The sequence below is a fragment of the Schistocerca americana genome, unplaced genomic scaffold, assembly GCF_021461395.2.
Source record: "Schistocerca americana isolate TAMUIC-IGC-003095 unplaced genomic scaffold, iqSchAmer2.1 HiC_scaffold_165, whole genome shotgun sequence".
Classification (NCBI taxonomy): Eukaryota; Metazoa; Arthropoda; class Insecta; order Orthoptera; family Acrididae; genus Schistocerca; species Schistocerca americana.
The window spans coordinates 220,523-238,785 of record NW_025725738.1 but is presented as its reverse complement, the minus strand read 5'-3'; the positions used below and the strand labels follow the sequence as shown (position 1 = coordinate 238,785).

The following is an 18,263-nucleotide window of genomic DNA, read 5'->3' as shown; positions in this document are numbered from 1 at the left end:
TGGTCGGTCTCGTAAAGGCTTGAATGTAACGAATGGGTGGGAAGCAGCAAGAGGCAGCGGCTGTGTAGAACGAAAACACAATTCCTCAGCGGTATGAGCGTTTCGAGATGACACGAATGTAAGGAATACTTGGCGGCCAGTGACCGTGTGGCCTAATGGATAAGGCGTCGGACTTCGGATCCGAAGATTGCAGGTTCGAATCCTGTCACGGTCGTGTTTTTCCAATTCTGCAAAAGAAACACACCGTTTTAGTGTAGCTATTGAGCAGTACGAAATCGTCTGAATGTTGCTGTTGTCCACTTCCTGCTTGGAGATGCACTTGAGCGTGATACACACACAGCCAGAACGGTGTTATCTAGCGAAATGGTCGGCTGAGTGCCGTCACCGCGAGTTTTGGCTGGCATTTGCGCATCTAAGACAGCGTCGGAAAGTAACCCGTTCGGCTTCTGAGTCAAATCAAATATGTGTGTTAATTTTGACACCACTAGCGCTGCAGGTTTTTTATGCAGTTCCTGTACCTCTCAGAAATGATTATGAAATAAAACTGAAGTACGTGACGTGTGTGACGCTAGGAAAACATTAGGCAGCATGGAGAGATTCTGTATGGGACCACCCCACCCAAACGAGAACTGTGTGTCGTGCGACCCGACACGTAGTCACCGACGCAGCCCGGCTAGCTCAGTCGGTAGAGCATGAGACTCTTAATCTCAGGGTCGTGGGTTCGAGCCCCACGCTGGGCGGAACGTAATTTTGTTCCGCTGCAGATGTAAATTACCGTTTTTCTGATCAATGTGACGTAATGGAAATAGCAACTTAAAACTTTGCCTACGTCTCCATCAGTCGCAAGGAAAGTGTATCTGAAGGTGAAGGTGATTTCGTAGACATGTGTCAAAGACATGTTCTGAAATGTAAGTGGTGTTGGTTGGAGAGCACATCGGTTACGTGTGAGATGTGTAGCCAAGCAGTAATGGTGCGCCATAGCTGCAAATATTAGTCGGTAATATGAAGTGTTGTCAGCTTAAGCCTGATGATCCAGACGAGCGTAAGCACGAAGTACGCAAAACTACCGCTAGGCCGCGCCTCTTTAGCTCAGTGGCAGAGCACTGGTCTAGTAAACCAGGGGTCGTGAGTTCGATCCTCACAGGAGGCAAACGAATTTTCGAAATCAGTTGCGCGTCGTGGCCGTATAGCAAGCAGTATCTGGAACGACGAACAATTAGCAACAGGTGTTTTATTTAGAATTACTCTCAGATGTGATTGAGGCGAATGTCGCAGATAAAGCATTTTCCAAAGCGGTACAGCGTAGGGTGGGAGGCGGCAGTCTGAATTATATTTTTTACATGTGTTTTTCAAATATCACAGAGCCTCTCGCGAGCGTCGTCGTCGTCGACGCCGCCGCTTCTGCAGAAGTAGGAAATCGCCATCGTAGCAAATGCGGCGAGGGACGCCCTGCCTTCGATTTCGAATGCACAAAGTGTGTGGTCTTGGTTCCCAATCTCTACTTGGTCGGTCTCGTAAAGGCTTGAATGTAACGAATGGGTGGGAAGCAGCAAGAGGCAGCGGCTGTGTAGAACGAAAACACAATTCCTCAGCGGTATGAGCGTTTCGAGATGACACGAATGTAAGGAATACTTGGCGGCCAGTGACCGTGTGGCCTAATGGATAAGGCGTCGGACTTCGGATCCGAAGATTGCAGGTTCGAATCCTGTCACGGTCGTGTTTTTCCAATTCTGCAAAAGAAACACACCGTTTTAGTGTAGCTATTGAGCAGTACGAAATCGTCTGAATGTTGCTGTTGTCCACTTCCTGCTTGGAGATGCACTTGAGCGTGATACACACACAGCCAGAACGGTGTTATCTAGCGAAATGGTCGGCTGAGTGCCGTCACCGCGAGTTTTGGCTGGCATTTGCGCATCTAAGACAGCGTCGGAAAGTAACCCGTTCGGCTTCTGAGTCAAATCAAATATGTGTGTTAATTTTGACACCACTAGCGCTGCAGGTTTTTTATGCAGTTCCTGTACCTCTCAGAAATGATTATGAAATAAAACTGAAGTACGTGACGTGTGTGACGCTAGGAAAACATTAGGCAGCATGGAGAGATTCTGTATGGGACCACCCCACCCAAACGAGAACTGTGTGTCGTGCGACCCGACACGTAGTCACCGACGCAGCCCGGCTAGCTCAGTCGGTAGAGCATGAGACTCTTAATCCCAGGGTCGTGGGTTCGAGCCCCACGCTGGGCGGAACGTAATTTTGTTCCGCTGCAGATGTAAATTACCGTTTTTCTGATCAATGTGACGTAATGGAAATAGCAACTTAAAACTTTGCCTACGTCTCCATCAGTCGCAAGGAAAGTGTATCTGAAGGTGAAGGTGATTTCGTAGACATGTGTCAAAGACATGTTCTGAAATGTAAGTGGTGTTGGTTGGAGAGCACATCGGTTACGTGTGAGATGTGTAGCCAAGCAGTAATGGTGCGCCATAGCTGCAAATATTAGTCGGTAATATGAAGTGTTGTCAGCTTAAGCCTGATGATCCAGACGAGCGTAAGCACGAAGTACGCAAAACTACCGCTAGGCCGCGCCTCTTTAGCTCAGTGGCAGAGCACTGGTCTAGTAAACCAGGGGTCGTGAGTTCGATCCTCACAGGAGGCAAACGAATTTTCGAAATCAGTTGCGCGTCGTGGCCGTATAGCAAGCAGTATCTGGAACGACGAACAATTAGCAACAGGTGTTTTATTTAGAATTACTCTCAGATGTGATTGAGGCGAATGTCGCAGATAAAGCATTTTGCAAAGCGGTACAGCGTCCCCTCCATCTACCCCTCCTCTCAACTTTGACCCTGCCCCACCCCCCACTTCCCGTGTCCTTTCCTTTCGGCACCCTCCCTCCCTTCTCTTCTCTTCCCTTCTTTTTCCGTCTCCCTGTCCCCTCCGTTCCCCCTCTTCCCCCGGGCTTCCTCTCCCCCTTCCTCCCTCCCCCCTATCTCCCCTGCCCGTGGCATCTCTGCTCTCCCCTCTCGCTCTCCCACTCCCCTTCCTCCTCCTCGTCTCTTGGCAGGTCCCCGGACTCGCACACGTATAGTGAACATTTGCGCGCCGGAGATCGTCGCCTCTTGTGCTTCGTGTGTGTGACGTCATATAGTGTTTTTGGTGTCTGCCGTCCCACTCCTACGTTCACTTGTGCCGTCGGACTCACCAGTGTTTTGTGCGCCGTGCCAACGTGTTTTCAGTGTTGTTATCGTCACATGTGAACGACTCCGTGTTTTTTATGTCTCTGTGACCTCTCTCTTTTGCCCGTCACTTTGTTCATTGTCATTCACCATGTTTTATACTCTTGTAAAACGCTATGGCTGAAGAGCGGCGTAGTATGCCGCTGCCAGCCTACCTGAATTACAGGTTTTAAAATAACAATAAAGTAAAAAAAAAAAAAAAAAAAAAAAAAGCGGTACAGCGTAGGGTGGGAGGCGGCAGTCTGAATTATATTTTTTACATGTGTTTTTCAAATATCACAGAGCCTCTCGCGAGCGTCGTCGTCGTCGACGCCGCCGCTTCTGCAGAAGTAGGAAATCGCCATCGTAGCAAATGCGGCGAGGGACGCCCTGCCTTCGATTTCGAATGCACAAAGTGTGTGGTCTTGGTTCCCAATCTCTACTTGGTCGGTCTCGTAAAGGCTTGAATGTAACGAATGGGTGGGAAGCAGCAAGAGGCAGCGGCTGTGTAGAACGAAAACACAATTCCTCAGCGGTATGAGCGTTTCGAGATGACACGAATGTAAGGAATACTTGGCGGCCAGTGACCGTGTGGCCTAATGGATAAGGCGTCGGACTTCGGATCCGAAGATTGCAGGTTCGAATCCTGTCACGGTCGTGTTTTTCCAATTCTGCAAAAGAAACACACCGTTTTAGTGTAGCTATTGAGCAGTACGAAATCGTCTGAATGTTGCTGTTGTCCACTTCCTGCTTGGAGATGCACTTGAGCGTGATACACACACAGCCAGAACGGTGTTATCTAGCGAAATGGTCGGCTGAGTGCCGTCACCGCGAGTTTTGGCTGGCATTTGCGCATCTAAGACAGCGTCGGAAAGTAACCCGTTCGGCTTCTGAGTCAAATCAAATATGTGTGTTAATTTTGACACCACTAGCGCTGCAGGTTTTTTATGCAGTTCCTGTACCTCTCAGAAATGATTATGAAATAAAACTGAAGTACGTGACGTGTGTGACGCTAGGAAAACATTAGGCAGCATGGAGAGATTCTGTATGGGACCACCCCACCCAAACGAGAACTGTGTGTCGTGCGACCCGACACGTAGTCACCGACGCAGCCCGGCTAGCTCAGTCGGTAGAGCATGAGACTCTTAATCCCAGGGTCGTGGGTTCGAGCCCCACGCTGGGCGGAACGTAATTTTGTTCCGCTGCAGATGTAAATTACCGTTTTTCTGATCAATGTGACGTAATGGAAATAGCAACTTAAAACTTTGCCTACGTCTCCATCAGTCGCAAGGAAAGTGTATCTGAAGGTGAAGGTGATTTCGTAGACATGTGTCAAAGACATGTTCTGAAATGTAAGTGGTGTTGGTTGGAGAGCACATCGGTTACGTGTGAGATGTGTAGCCAAGCAGTAATGGTGCGCCATAGCTGCAAATATTAGTCGGTAATATGAAGTGTTGTCAGCTTAAGCCTGATGATCCAGACGAGCGTAAGCACGAAGTACGCAAAACTACCGCTAGGCCGCGCCTCTTTAGCTCAGTGGCAGAGCACTGGTCTAGTAAACCAGGGGTCGTGAGTTCGATCCTCACAGGAGGCAAACGAATTTTCGAAATCAGTTGCGCGTCGTGGCCGTATAGCAAGCAGTATCTGGAACGACGAACAATTAGCAACAGGTGTTTTATTTAGAATTACTCTCAGATGTGATTGAGGCGAATGTCGCAGATAAAGCATTTTGCAAAGCGGTACAGCGTAGGGTGGGAGGCGGCAGTCTGAATTATATTTTTTACATGTGTTTTTCAAATATCACAGAGCCTCTCGCGAGCGTCGTCGTCGTCGACGCCGCCGCTTCTGCAGAAGTAGGAAATCGCCATCGTAGCAAATGCGGCGAGGGACGCCCTGCCTTCGATTTCGAATGCACAAAGTGTGTGGTCTTGGTTCCCAATCTCTACTTGGTCGGTCTCGTAAAGGCTTGAATGTAACGAATGGGTGGGAAGCAGCAAGAGGCAGCGGCTGTGTAGAACGAAAACACAATTCCTCAGCGGTATGAGCGTTTCGAGATGACACGAATGTAAGGAATACTTGGCGGCCAGTGACCGTGTGGCCTAATGGATTACAGTGACCGTGTGGCCGAGTGTGGCTCTAGCTGCCGTCGCGTACGGACGTACTTGCCGCCGCTCCGTGTAAACAGCGCTTACGCTAGTACTTATCGTTTCGTGTGTACTGCTTTCTGTTCTGTGTTTAAATTGAGATCTGTTCTACACCAGTTTTGTGTACTGGTTACGTCTTCGGATATTCGTCGCTCTAGGGATTTTCGGTTTTGACCGTAATCCGACCGGTGCTGCACGACATGGCTTCCTCCATCAGGAAGAACACCCTGGTTTTTTCGTTTGAAAAGGAAACTCGCCGGGTTCAACCGTCTGCTCTCGAGGTTCACGAATGGCTCACAGAGGTAATTGGCATTAACCCGGATTCTGTCCATACTACCCAGCTTGATTCCGACAACTACTGTGTGTTTGTTAAGTTCCTTAATCCGTTAATGGTTGATAAAATTCGCGATAAGTTTGGCAACCAAGTCGAGTTTATCCATAGGGACGGCACTAGTAGTATGGTTTCTATCAAAAGGGCTGATACTACATATCGGACTGTTCGAGTTCTTAATTTACCAATTGAACTAGAAAACGAAAAAATTAAGGTTGCTCTGTCTCAATATGGGGATGTAAAAGAAATCATTAATGAACGCTGGTCGCCGCATTATAAACTCCAGTGCTTTAATGGAATAAGGTCGGTTGAAATGGAAGTTAAGACTAATATCCCGTCACATATCTCCGTTGAAGGTCACAAGGCTCATATTGTTTATACTGGACAAATCCCTACATGTCACGTCTGTAATGAGTCAGGTCATTTTCGGCAGGATTGTCCCCGCCGTGTGTTTGTCTTAAAAACGAACCTCATGCAGCGACGTAAATTGACACTCAGTGACGTTATGGCAAACGGTACACCTGTCCAACCTGTAGATGATGTTGCTAAGGAAAGTTCATCTGACTTTCCTTGCAGTGTCACTGATTTTCCACCTATCGTAGCCCCGACGAATCTCGAATCTGTTCCCCCTGACAGGGATGTACAGAATAAAAAACGGCCACTGGAGCGAAGCGATGATCATTCAGGAGATGAATTATCTCGCACCTCTCCCACAATCAGAAAACCACGTCCTTCAGCCGACGGAGATTTAGTAGAAGCCGATTGTATGCAGATCGATCCTGCAGTACCACCTGCCACCAACAAATCGGATGTGGAAACGGAGGATCCTACCGACCAGCAGCAACTGTCAACAACTTTGAGTGTCACCGGCGATGTACAACAGCCGCCTCAACGCGACCAACATGAGGAAGTGGCGGGTAAACATCGGCTCCACAACAAACCACGACAACAAGCCTCAGGTGGAAACAAACAGGAGAAAGTTGTTGCCAAACAACAGGTCACGACTGTCGGTCGGACGGAAACAGCAACACAGAAGGCCGATGACTCGACAACGATATCGGCATCTCAACCGACGGTACGGCGCAAACTCAAACCACAGCCTAATCTTTCGGCTTCTCGCAATCCATCGCAATCACAACAGTCGCAACAGGGGCAATCAGATTTGAAACAGAAGAATATCGGGTACGAAGTAGTACGGGACGAACCTGACGGCCGTCAAACCACAAGTGCCGGCGAGATCCACCCCCACAGTAGTAACGATTAATGGATACTTGTTTACGGCATAGTGACGTTGCGTTAGGACGGAAGGCCTCTATAAGTTGTTTTTCTCTTTTGTTCCGTATGGTTTTTTCAATGTTTTCTGTGATGTTGTTCGTCTGACACGCTGACAGTCCTCAAAGTCTAAGTTCAACCTAATGTAGACATGTCTCAAGCCTATAAACTGTTAACCATAAATATTAACAAACTGCAATCCGACCTTAAAGTAGCAATGCTGCGGCAATTCGTTTACGAATCTGAAGCAGACATCATTCTGCTACAGGAGGTGGCAGTCAAAAGTTTTGATATTCCTGGTTTCCAATCCATTGAAAACGTAGCTCACGAACTTCATACAGGCACGGCCGTGCTAGTCCGTAATGGTATCCCCGTCACAGAGGTCGAAAAACTTGAATCTGGTCGCGGTATTAGCTGCAAAATCTTTGATGTCACTGTTGTAAATGTGTACGCACCCTCCGGCAGCAGTTACAAGTCAGCGAGAAGTGCCTATTTTAAAGATGAAGTCATTTATTTGCTTCGAAAGGACCCCGTTAACATTGTTCTAGGTGGTGATTTTAACTGCGTGGTACATCAGAAGGATCAGAGGCCACAGTTTAATTACTGTCATGACCTTCGCGAACTCGTCACCAAGGTTCGGTTGAAAGATACGTGGGAAATTCTGCACCCCACCCTGGTTAAATTTACTTTTTTTACCCCTACTTCAAGTAGTCGACTTGACCGGATCTATATATCGTCTCATATCAGCAACCGAGTTCTTGATACTGAAGTTATTCCAGCTCCGTTTTCTGACCATTGTGCCTATGCTGTCACCTTAAATCTCGACAAGCAACCAACAAAAAGGTTCAAAGGGCAGTGGATGCTTAACACTTCTCATCTTCAAGACCTGGAGCTCGAAGATGCCATTTGTGCAACATGGAATTTTTGTCTCCGCTCCATTAACAAGCACAGAACTAAACTAGAGTGGTGGACACACACAGCTAAAAGAAAACTGCGACAATGCCTGATCTCTTACTGCTATCAGAAAGCGACGGATAACAAGAAGACAACAGAATTTTATTATGCCCTTTTAAGAGAATTATATGACAAATCTCATGACTCCAATGTTTACGCTGCACAAATCCAACGAGTCAAAGCGAAGCTGTTAAGCATTAAGCACAGGCAATTAGATGGCCTAAAAATTAAAGCTAAGACCAAATCGGTTAGTGATAGCGAAATGACTTCCTTATACCATCTCATCAAACACCGTTCCAATCGTGTGCGGACCTTCGTTGACGAACTAGTTACCCCAACCGGTGATCATCTTGTGCACCAAAAGGACATTGTTCAGGGTTTTTATCATTATTATAGAGAATTATACTCAGAAGATCCACTTGATGTAAATCTGACGTTTGATTTCCTTCAGCCTTTGGGCAGTAACTTAACTGCAGAAGACAACAATGAATTTCTTGCCGATTTCGCAATTTCAGATGTCTTAGACTTAATTGTCGGTTCCCCTGCAAACAAATCCCCTGGTCCAGATGGTCTCCCCAAAGAATTCTATCACAAATTTTGGCATGTCGTTGGACCCACCCTCACAGAAATTATTAACGAAGTCTTTCGAGGCCACAGAATACCGGACGAGTTGAAAGAAGGTAGAACAGTGCTCATACCGAAACAAAGAGGCCACAGGCAAATTGATAACTTCCGGCCTATCATGCTGTTAAATTTTGATTATAAGACTATTGCCAGAGCGATAAACAGTAGATTAATCTTGATAGCCCGGCATGTCATTAAGAATCATCAGTCTTGCATCCCTGGCAGAAGCGTAATGACCACAATCGCTGACATCAGGGACGTAATTTCGATCACGGCGGCGACCAACATCAACTGTGCCCTACTGTTTGTCGACCTTTCTAAGGCTTTTGATCGTGTGAGTCACCGTTACATCCTCCAGATCATGGAAAGGATTGGATTAGATAACACAGTAGTAACCTTACTCCGCAATGTCATCACAGGCATTACCACCCGATTGTGTGTTAACGGCCAGTCGACAATACCGATTACACTTATGAGAGGGGTCCCACAGGGAAGTCCTCTCTCGATGTTGCTCTTTGCCTTTTCTCTGGAACCTCTCCTCAGGAAACTGGAGTCCACATTACCAGGTCTCTCTATATCAAGAGCTTGTTTTGCAGTGCGTGCCTATGCCGATGACGTCACAGCAGTTATTCGTTGTGTAAACGACGTAAAGACGATTAAAACGGAAATCGACAACTACAGTAAGGTGTCTGGAGCTAAACTCAATGAAGGAAAATGCAAACTGGTTAACTTGAGAGGTCTTGAACATGTATCCATACCCTGGGCCCAAAAAGTGGACAATCCTAAGTCACTAGGTATTATCGTCGACAAATGTCCTCTTAAAATGGCGGCGAAAAACTGGAAAGCTGTTACGAACAGCATGCATGGTCTCATTGTTGAAAACAACTGGCGCTCTGCGAACTTGATAGAAAGGATCAAGATAGTCAATATATGTATTTTCTCCAAAGCATACTACTTGGCACAAGTATTTCCCATACCTAAAGTTCAGGCCAGAAAAATGTTGCAAATAGCTAGCAGATTCGTGTGGAAAGGGAACATTTTTAAACTCGACAGTGCCACGCTAACAAAATCACGACCCGACGGCGGGCTAGGGCTCACTGACATCCATAAAAAAGCCAATGCCCTTTTTCTGAAACGCACTTCGCGCCTAGTATACAGTCACGACCCAAACATAACTGCAAGTCTGTTCCACGTCCTTCGCCCTGGAAACATACACCCGCCCGTCGACATCAGCAACATAAACTACCAGCTGAAACATGTACGAGAATATTTCATTGAAACAAGTTATGTAGGCGAAAGCATCTTACAAAACTCGCATTTGACAACGAATGAAGTCATGCAGCAATGGTCTAAGATGCGTCAATGTAATACAATTGAGGCAAAAAATCCATCTTGTAACTGGAAGACCCTATGGAGGAACATTAGTCTTAAGATTCATACATGGGATGTTGCATCAACTTGGTACCAGGTGGTGAATGATACCATCGCCACTAATGTCAAATTACACAGAATAGGCTTACATCCCTCTGATAAATGTGTTAAGTGTGGTTTAATCGACACTTTGCTTCATCGTTTCACCTGCTGCGGACACTTAAACAACTGGCGATGGGTGAGGGAAAAACTCGCACTATTATCGAGAAGCTCGCCAGCGAGTATCTCGACCACTATCATCACGAACCCAGATACGTACTACTATCCTATGGCTAAGAAAACTACAATGATGTGGATATTGGCAAATTATGTGCATTATACGATCACCAGACGGGACGGCGACAACCTAGTTGAATTTTTGGCATACATGCATACTGCTTATTGGAGAATAAAACAAACGGGCAACTTGACAAAAATCTTTGGCAATATGTTGGACATTGTTTTTGAAAAACAAGGGATCGGTTAGTCTGTTGCTGCTGCAGCAGCCCCTCTCATCTGCCTCTACCGAGCAGACAATTGTGACGAGTTCCAGTCTCAGCGTCCGTCATGTTCAAATTGATCTCAGATACACAGTGACAACGATAAAATTCAAAAAAGAAAAAAAAAATGTGGCCTAATGGATAAGGCGTCGGACTTCGGATCCGAAGATTGCAGGTTCGAATCCTGTCACGGTCGTGTTTTTCCAATTCTGCAAAAGAAACACACCGTTTTAGTGTAGCTATTGAGCAGTACGAAATCGTCTGAATGTTGCTGTTGTCCACTTCCTGCTTGGAGATGCACTTGAGCGTGATACACACACAGCCAGAACGGTGTTATCTAGCGAAATGGTCGGCTGAGTGCCGTCACCGCGAGTTTTGGCTGGCATTTGCGCATCTAAGACAGCGTCGGAAAGTAACCCGTTCGGCTTCTGAGTCAAATCAAATATGTGTGTTAATTTTGACACCACTAGCGCTGCAGGTTTTTTATGCAGTTCCTGTACCTCTCAGAAATGATTATGAAATAAAACTGAAGTACGTGACGTGTGTGACGCTAGGAAAACATTAGGCAGCATGGAGAGATTCTGTATGGGACCACCCCACCCAAACCAGAACTGTGTGTCGTGCGACCTGACACGTAGTCACCGACGCAGCCCGGCTAGCTCAGTCGGTAGAGCATGAGACTCTTAATCTCAGGGTCGTGGGTTCGAGCCCCACGCTGGGCGGAACGTAATTTTGTTCCGCTGCAGATGTAAATTACCGTTTTTCTGATCAATGTGACGTAATGGAAATAGCAACTTAAAACTTTGCCTACGTCTCCATCAGTCGCAAGGAAAGTGTATCTGAAGGTGAAGGTGATTTCGTAGACATGTGTCAAAGACATGTTCTGAAATGTAAGTGGTGTTGGTTGGAGAGCACATCGGTTACGTGTGAGATGTGTAGCCAAGCAGTAATGGTGCGCCATAGCTGCAAATATTAATCGGTAATATGAAGTGTTGTCAGCATAAGCCTGATGATCCAGACGAGCGTAAGCACGAAGTACGCAAAACTACCGCTAGGCCGCGCCTCTTTAGCTCAGTGGCATAGCACTGGTCTAGTAAACCAGGGGTCGTGAGTTCGATCCTCACAGGAGGCAAACGAATTTTCGAAATCAGTTGCGCGTCGTGGCCGTATAGCAAGCAGTATCTGGAACGACGAACAATTAGCAACAGGTGTTTTATTTAGAATTACTCTCAGATGTGATTGAGGCGAATGTCGCAGATAAAGCATTTTGCAAAGCGGTACAGCGTAGGGTGGGAGGCGGCAGTCTGAATTATATTTTTTACATGTGTTTTTCAAATATCACAGAGCCTCTCGCGAGCGTCGTCGTCGTCGACGCCGCCGCTTCTGCAGAAGTAGGAAATCGCCATCGTAGCAAATGCGGCGAGGGACGCCCTGCCTTCGATTTCGAATGCACAAAGTGTGTGGTCTTGGTTCCCAATCTCTACTTGGTCGGTCTCGTAAAGGCTTGAATGTAACGAATGGGTGGGAAGCAGCAAGAGGCAGCGGCTGTGTAGAACGAAAACACAATTCCTCAGCGGTATGAGCGTTTCGAGATGACACGAATGTAAGGAATACTTGGCGGCCAGTGACCGTGTGGCCTAATGGATAAGGCGTCGGACTTCGGATCCGAAGATTGCAGGTTCGAATCCTGTCACGGTCGTGTTTTTCCAATTCTGCAAAAGAAACACACCGTTTTAGTGTAGCTATTGAGCAGTACGAAATCGTCTGAATGTTGCTGTTGTCCACTTCCTGCTTGGAGATGCACTTGAGCGTGATACACACACAGCCAGAACGGTGTTATCTAGCGAAATGGTCGGCTGAGTGCCGTCACCGCGAGTTTTGGCTGGCATTTGCGCATCTAAGACAGCGTCGGAAAGTAACCCGTTCGGCTTCTGAGTCAAATCAAATATGTGTGTTAATTTTGACACCACTAGCGCTGCAGGTTTTTTATGCAGTTCCTGTACCTCTCAGAAATGATTATGAAATAAAACTGAAGTACGTGACGTGTGTGACGCTAGGAAAACATTAGGCAGCATGGAGAGATTCTGTATGGGACCACCCCACCCAAACGAGAACTGTGTGTCGTGCGACCCGACACGTAGTCACCGACGCAGCCCGGCTAGCTCAGTCGGTAGAGCATGAGACTCTTAATCTCAGGGTCGTGGGTTCGAGCCCCACGCTGGGCGGAACGTAATTTTGTTCCGCTGCAGATGTAAATTACCGTTTTTCTGATCAATGTGACGTAATGGAAATAGCAACTTAAAACTTTGCCTACGTCTCCATCAGTCGCAAGGAAAGTGTATCTGAAGGTGAAGGTGATTTCGTAGACATGTGTCAAAGACATGTTCTGAAATGTAAGTGGTGTTGGTTGGAGAGCACATCGGTTACGTGTGAGATGTGTAGCCAAGCAGTAATGGTGCGCCATAGCTGCAAATATTAGTCGGTAATATGAAGTGTTGTCAGCTTAAGCCTGATGATCCAGACGAGCGTAAGCACGAAGTACGCAAAACTACCGCTAGGCCGCGCCTCTTTAGCTCAGTGGCAGAGCACTGGTCTAGTAAACCAGGGGTCGTGAGTTCGATCCTCACAGGAGGCAAACGAATTTTCGAAATCAGTTGCGCGTCGTGGCCGTATAGCAAGCAGTATCTGGAACGACGAACAATTAGCAACAGGTGTTTTATTTAGAATTACTCTCAGATGTGATTGAGGCGAATGTCGCAGATAAAGCATTTTGCAAAGCGGTACAGCGTAGGGTGGGAGGCGGCAGTCCGAATTATATTTTTTACATGTGTTTTTCAAATATCACAGAGCCTCTCGCGAGCGTCGTCGTCGTCGACGCCGCCGCTTCTGCAGAAGTAGGAAATCGCCATCGTAGCAAATGCGGCGAGGGACGCCCTGCCTTCGATTTCGAATGCACAAAGTGTGTGGTCTTGGTTCCCAATCTCTACTTGGTCGGTCTCGTAAAGGCTTGAATGTAACGAATGGGTGGGAAGCAGCAAGAGGCAGCGGCTGTGTAGAACGAAAACACAATTCCTCAGCGGTATGAGCGTTTCGAGATGACACGAATGTAAGGAATACTTGGCGGCCAGTGACCGTGTGGCCTAATGGATAAGGCGTCGGACTTCGGATCCGAAGATTGCAGGTTCGAATCCTGTCACGGTCGTGTTTTTCCAATTCTGCAAAAGAAACACACCGTTTTAGTGTAGCTATTGAGCAGTACGAAATCGTCTGAATGTTGCTGTTGTCCACTTCCTGCTTGGAGATGCACTTGAGCGTGATACACACACAGCCAGAACGGTGTTATCTAGCGAAATGGTCGGCTGAGTGCCGTCACCGCGAGTTTTGGCTGGCATTTGCGCATCTAAGACAGCGTCGGAAAGTAACCCGTTCGGCTTCTGAGTCAAATCAAATATGTGTGTTAATTTTGACACCACTAGCGCTGCAGGTTTTTTATGCAGTTCCTGTACCTCTCAGAAATGATTATGAAATAAAACTGAAGTACGTGACGTGTGTGACGCTAGGAAAACATTAGGCAGCATGGAGAGATTCTGTATGGGACCACCCCACCCAAACGAGAACTGTGTGTCGTGCGACCCGACACGTAGTCACCGACGCAGCCCGGCTAGCTCAGTCGGTAGAGCATGAGACTCTTAATCTCAGGGTCGTGGGTTCGAGCCCCACGCTGGGCGGAACGTAATTTTGTTCCGCTGCAGATGTAAATTACCGTTTTTCTGATCAATGTGACGTAATGGAAATAGCAACTTAAAACTTTGCCTACGTCTCCATCAGTCGCAAGGAAAGTGTATCTGAAGGTGAAGGTGATTTCGTAGACATGTGTCAAAGACATGTTCTGAAATGTAAGTGGTGTTGGTTGGAGAGCACATCGGTTACGTGTGAGATGTGTAGCCAAGCAGTAATGGTGCGCCATAGCTGCAAATATTAGTCGGTAATATGAAGTGTTGTCAGCTTAAGCCTGATGATCCAGACGAGCGTAAGCACGAAGTACGCAAAACTACCGCTAGGCCGCGCCTCTTTAGCTCAGTGGCAGAGCACTGGTCTAGTAAACCAGGGGTCGTGAGTTCGATCCTCACAGGAGGCAAACGAATTTTCGAAATCAGTTGCGCGTCGTGGCCGTATAGCAAGCAGTATCTGGAACGACGAACAATTAGCAACAGGTGTTTTATTTAGAATTACTCTCAGATGTGATTGAGGCGAATGTCGCAGATAAAGCATTTTGCAAAGCGGTACAGCGTAGGGTGGGAGGCGGCAGTCCGAATTATATTTTTTACATGTGTTTTTCAAATATCACAGAGCCTCTCGCGAGCGTCGTCGTCGTCGTCGACGCCGCCGCTTCTGCAGAAGTAGGAAATCGCCATCGTAGCAAATGCGGCGAGGGACGCCCTGCCTTCGATTTCGAATGCACAAAGTGTGTGGTCTTGGTTCCCAATCTCTACTTGGTCGGTCTCGTAAAGGCTTGAATGTAACGAATGGGTGGGAAGCAGCAAGAGGCAGCGGCTGTGTAGAACGAAAACACAATTCCTCAGCGGTATGAGCGTTTCGAGATGACACGAATGTAAGGAATACTTGGCGGCCAGTGACCGTGTGGCCTAATGGATAAGGCGTCGGACTTCGGATCCGAAGATTGCAGGTTCGAATCCTGTCACGGTCGTGTTTTTCCAATTCTGCAAAAGAAACACACCGTTTTAGTGTAGCTATTGAGCAGTACGAAATCGTCTGAATGTTGCTGTTGTCCACTTCCTGCTTGGAGATGCACTTGAGCGTGATACACACACAGCCAGAACGGTGTTATCTAGCGAAATGGTCGGCTGAGTGCCGTCACCGCGAGTTTTGGCTGGCATTTGCGCATCTAAGACAGCGTCGGAAAGTAACCCGTTCGGCTTCTGAGTCAAATCAAATATGTGTGTTAATTTTGACACCACTAGCGCTGCAGGTTTTTTATGCAGTTCCTGTACCTCTCAGAAATGATTATGAAATAAAACTGAAGTACGTGACGTGTGTGACGCTAGGAAAACATTAGGCAGCATGGAGAGATTCTGTATGGGACCACCCCACCCAAACGAGAACTGTGTGTCGTGCGACCCGACACGTAGTCACCGACGCAGCCCGGCTAGCTCAGTCGGTAGAGCATGAGACTCTTAATCTCAGGGTCGTGGGTTCGAGCCCCACGCTGGGCGGAACGTAATTTTGTTCCGCTGCAGATGTAAATTACCGTTTTTCTGATCAATGTGACGTAATGGAAATAGCAACTTAAAACTTTGCCTACGTCTCCATCAGTCGCAAGGAAAGTGTATCTGAAGGTGAAGGTGATTTCGTAGACATGTGTCAAAGACATGTTCTGAAATGTAAGTGGTGTTGGTTGGAGAGCACATCGGTTACGTGTGAGATGTGTAGCCAAGCAGTAATGGTGCGCCATAGCTGCAAATATTAGTCGGTAATATGAAGTGTTGTCAGCTTAAGCCTGATGATCCAGACGAGCGTAAGCACGAAGTACGCAAAACTACCGCTAGGCCGCGCCTCTTTAGCTCAGTGGCAGAGCACTGGTCTAGTAAACCAGGGGTCGTGAGTTCGATCCTCACAGGAGGCAAACGAATTTTCGAAATCAGTTGCGCGTCGTGGCCGTATAGCAAGCAGTATCTGGAACGACGAACAATTAGCAACAGGTGTTTTATTTAGAATTACTCTCAGATGTGATTGAGGCGAATGTCGCAGATAAAGCATTTTCCAAAGCGGTACAGCGTAGGGTGGGAGGCGGCAGTCTGAATTATATTTTTTACATGTGTTTTTCAAATATCACAGAGCCTCTCGCGAGCGTCGTCGTCGTCGACGCCGCCGCTTCTGCAGAAGTAGGAAATCGCCATCGTAGCAAATGCGGCGAGGGACGCCCTGCCTTCGATTTCGAATGCACAAAGTGTGTGGTCTTGGTTCCCAATCTCTACTTGGTCGGTCTCGTAAAGGCTTGAATGTAACGAATGGGTGGGAAGCAGCAAGAGGCAGCGGCTGTGTAGAACGAAAACACAATTCCTCAGCGGTATGAGCGTTTCGAGATGACACGAATGTAAGGAATACTTGGCGGCCAGTGACCGTGTGGCCTAATGGATAAGGCGTCGGACTTCGGATCCGAAGATTGCAGGTTCGAATCCTGTCACGGTCGTGTTTTTCCAATTCTGCAAAAGAAACACACCGTTTTAGTGTAGCTATTGAGCAGTACGAAATCGTCTGAATGTTGCTGTTGTCCACTTCCTGCTTGGAGATGCACTTGAGCGTGATACACACACAGCCAGAACGGTGTTATCTAGCGAAATGGTCGGCTGAGTGCCGTCACCGCGAGTTTTGGCTGGCATTTGCGCATCTAAGACAGCGTCGGAAAGTAACCCGTTCGGCTTCTGAGTCAAATCAAATATGTGTGTTAATTTTGACACCACTAGCGCTGCAGGTTTTTTATGCAGTTCCTGTACCTCTCAGAAATGATTATGAAATAAAACTGAAGTACGTGACGTGTGTGACGCTAGGAAAACATTAGGCAGCATGGAGAGATTCTGTATGGGACCACCCCACCCAAACGAGAACTGTGTGTCGTGCGACCCGACACGTAGTCACCGACGCAGCCCGGCTAGCTCAGTCGGTAGAGCATGAGACTCTTAATCTCAGGGTCGTGGGTTCGAGCCCCACGCTGGGCGGAACGTAATTTTGTTCCGCTGCAGATGTAAATTACCGTTTTTCTGATCAATGTGACGTAATGGAAATAGCAACTTAAAACTTTGCCTACGTCTCCATCAGTCGCAAGGAAAGTGTATCTGAAGGTGAAGGTGATTTCGTAGACATGTGTCAAAGACATGTTCTGAAATGTAAGTGGTGTTGGTTGGAGAGCACATCGGTTACGTGTGAGATGTGTAGCCAAGCAGTAATGGTGCGCCATAGCTGCAAATATTAGTCGGTAATATGAAGTGTTGTCAGCTTAAGCCTGATGATCCAGACGAGCGTAAGCACGAAGTACGCAAAACTACCGCTAGGCCGCGCCTCTTTAGCTCAGTGGCAGAGCACTGGTCTAGTAAACCAGGGGTCGTGAGTTCGATCCTCACAGGAGGCAAACGAATTTTCGAAATCAGTTGCGCGTCGTGGCCGTATAGCAAGCAGTATCTGGAACGACGAACAATTAGCAACAGGTGTTTTATTTAGAATTACTCTCAGATGTGATTGAGGCGAATGTCGCAGATAAAGCATTTTCCAAAGCGGTACAGCGTAGGGTGGGAGGCGGCAGTCTGAATTATATTTTTTACATGTGTTTTTCAAATATCACAGAGCCTCTCGCGAGCGTCGTCGTCGTCGACGCCGCCGCTTCTGCAGAAGTAGGAAATCGCCATCGTAGCAAATGCGGCGAGGGACGCCCTGCCTTCGATTTCGAATGCACAAAGTGTGTGGTCTTGGTTCCCAATCTCTACTTGGTCGGTCTCGTAAAGGCTTGAATGTAACGAATGGGTGGGAAGCAGCAAGAGGCAGCGGCTGTGTAGAACGAAAACACAATTCCTCAGCGGTATGAGCGTTTCGAGATGACACGAATGTAAGGAATACTTGGCGGCCAGTGACCGTGTGGCCTAATGGATAAGGCGTCGGACTTCGGATCCGAAGATTGCAGGTTCGAATCCTGTCACGGTCGTGTTTTTCCAATTCTGCAAAAGAAACACACCGTTTTAGTGTAGCTATTGAGCAGTACGAAATCGTCTGAATGTTGCTGTTGTCCACTTCCTGCTTGGAGATGCAC

The 18,263-nt window shown here is 47.4% G+C and overlaps 24 non-coding genes across 24 annotated transcripts; all 24 read left to right on the top strand.

Moving 5' to 3' along the window:
* Positions 1–141: 141 nt before the first annotated feature.
* On the top strand, positions 142–214 carry Trnar-ucg. Its single transcript has one exon. It is a non-coding gene; the product is annotated as a tRNA-Arg (tRNA).
* Positions 215–667: 453 nt separating this feature from the next.
* On the top strand, positions 668–740 carry Trnak-cuu. The gene has a single exon. It is a non-coding gene; the product is annotated as a tRNA-Lys (tRNA).
* Positions 741–1,078: 338 nt separating this feature from the next.
* Positions 1,079–1,150, top strand: Trnat-agu. Its single transcript has one exon. It is a non-coding gene; the product is annotated as a tRNA-Thr (tRNA).
* A 494-nt stretch (positions 1,151–1,644) lies between these two features.
* On the top strand, positions 1,645–1,717 carry Trnar-ucg. Its single transcript has one exon. It is a non-coding gene; the product is annotated as a tRNA-Arg (tRNA).
* Positions 1,718–2,170: 453 nt separating this feature from the next.
* Trnak-cuu lies at positions 2,171–2,243 on the top strand. Its single transcript has one exon. It is a non-coding gene; the product is annotated as a tRNA-Lys (tRNA).
* A 338-nt stretch (positions 2,244–2,581) lies between these two features.
* Trnat-agu lies at positions 2,582–2,653 on the top strand. Its single transcript has one exon. It is a non-coding gene; the product is annotated as a tRNA-Thr (tRNA).
* Positions 2,654–3,794: 1,141 nt separating this feature from the next.
* Trnar-ucg lies at positions 3,795–3,867 on the top strand. The gene has a single exon. It is a non-coding gene; the product is annotated as a tRNA-Arg (tRNA).
* A 453-nt stretch (positions 3,868–4,320) lies between these two features.
* Trnak-cuu lies at positions 4,321–4,393 on the top strand. The gene has a single exon. It is a non-coding gene; the product is annotated as a tRNA-Lys (tRNA).
* Positions 4,394–4,731: 338 nt separating this feature from the next.
* Trnat-agu lies at positions 4,732–4,803 on the top strand. The gene has a single exon. It is a non-coding gene; the product is annotated as a tRNA-Thr (tRNA).
* Positions 4,804–11,093: 6,290 nt separating this feature from the next.
* On the top strand, positions 11,094–11,166 carry Trnak-cuu. The gene has a single exon. It is a non-coding gene; the product is annotated as a tRNA-Lys (tRNA).
* A 338-nt stretch (positions 11,167–11,504) lies between these two features.
* Trnat-agu lies at positions 11,505–11,576 on the top strand. The gene has a single exon. It is a non-coding gene; the product is annotated as a tRNA-Thr (tRNA).
* Positions 11,577–12,070: 494 nt separating this feature from the next.
* Positions 12,071–12,143, top strand: Trnar-ucg. The gene has a single exon. It is a non-coding gene; the product is annotated as a tRNA-Arg (tRNA).
* Positions 12,144–12,596: 453 nt separating this feature from the next.
* On the top strand, positions 12,597–12,669 carry Trnak-cuu. Its single transcript has one exon. It is a non-coding gene; the product is annotated as a tRNA-Lys (tRNA).
* A 338-nt stretch (positions 12,670–13,007) lies between these two features.
* Positions 13,008–13,079, top strand: Trnat-agu. Its single transcript has one exon. It is a non-coding gene; the product is annotated as a tRNA-Thr (tRNA).
* A 494-nt stretch (positions 13,080–13,573) lies between these two features.
* Positions 13,574–13,646, top strand: Trnar-ucg. Its single transcript has one exon. It is a non-coding gene; the product is annotated as a tRNA-Arg (tRNA).
* Positions 13,647–14,099: 453 nt separating this feature from the next.
* On the top strand, positions 14,100–14,172 carry Trnak-cuu. The gene has a single exon. It is a non-coding gene; the product is annotated as a tRNA-Lys (tRNA).
* A 338-nt stretch (positions 14,173–14,510) lies between these two features.
* On the top strand, positions 14,511–14,582 carry Trnat-agu. Its single transcript has one exon. It is a non-coding gene; the product is annotated as a tRNA-Thr (tRNA).
* Positions 14,583–15,079: 497 nt separating this feature from the next.
* Positions 15,080–15,152, top strand: Trnar-ucg. Its single transcript has one exon. It is a non-coding gene; the product is annotated as a tRNA-Arg (tRNA).
* A 453-nt stretch (positions 15,153–15,605) lies between these two features.
* Positions 15,606–15,678, top strand: Trnak-cuu. Its single transcript has one exon. It is a non-coding gene; the product is annotated as a tRNA-Lys (tRNA).
* Positions 15,679–16,016: 338 nt separating this feature from the next.
* On the top strand, positions 16,017–16,088 carry Trnat-agu. Its single transcript has one exon. It is a non-coding gene; the product is annotated as a tRNA-Thr (tRNA).
* A 494-nt stretch (positions 16,089–16,582) lies between these two features.
* Positions 16,583–16,655, top strand: Trnar-ucg. Its single transcript has one exon. It is a non-coding gene; the product is annotated as a tRNA-Arg (tRNA).
* Positions 16,656–17,108: 453 nt separating this feature from the next.
* Trnak-cuu lies at positions 17,109–17,181 on the top strand. The gene has a single exon. It is a non-coding gene; the product is annotated as a tRNA-Lys (tRNA).
* Positions 17,182–17,519: 338 nt separating this feature from the next.
* On the top strand, positions 17,520–17,591 carry Trnat-agu. The gene has a single exon. It is a non-coding gene; the product is annotated as a tRNA-Thr (tRNA).
* Positions 17,592–18,085: 494 nt separating this feature from the next.
* Trnar-ucg lies at positions 18,086–18,158 on the top strand. The gene has a single exon. It is a non-coding gene; the product is annotated as a tRNA-Arg (tRNA).
* The last annotated feature ends 105 nt before the right edge of the window (positions 18,159–18,263 follow it).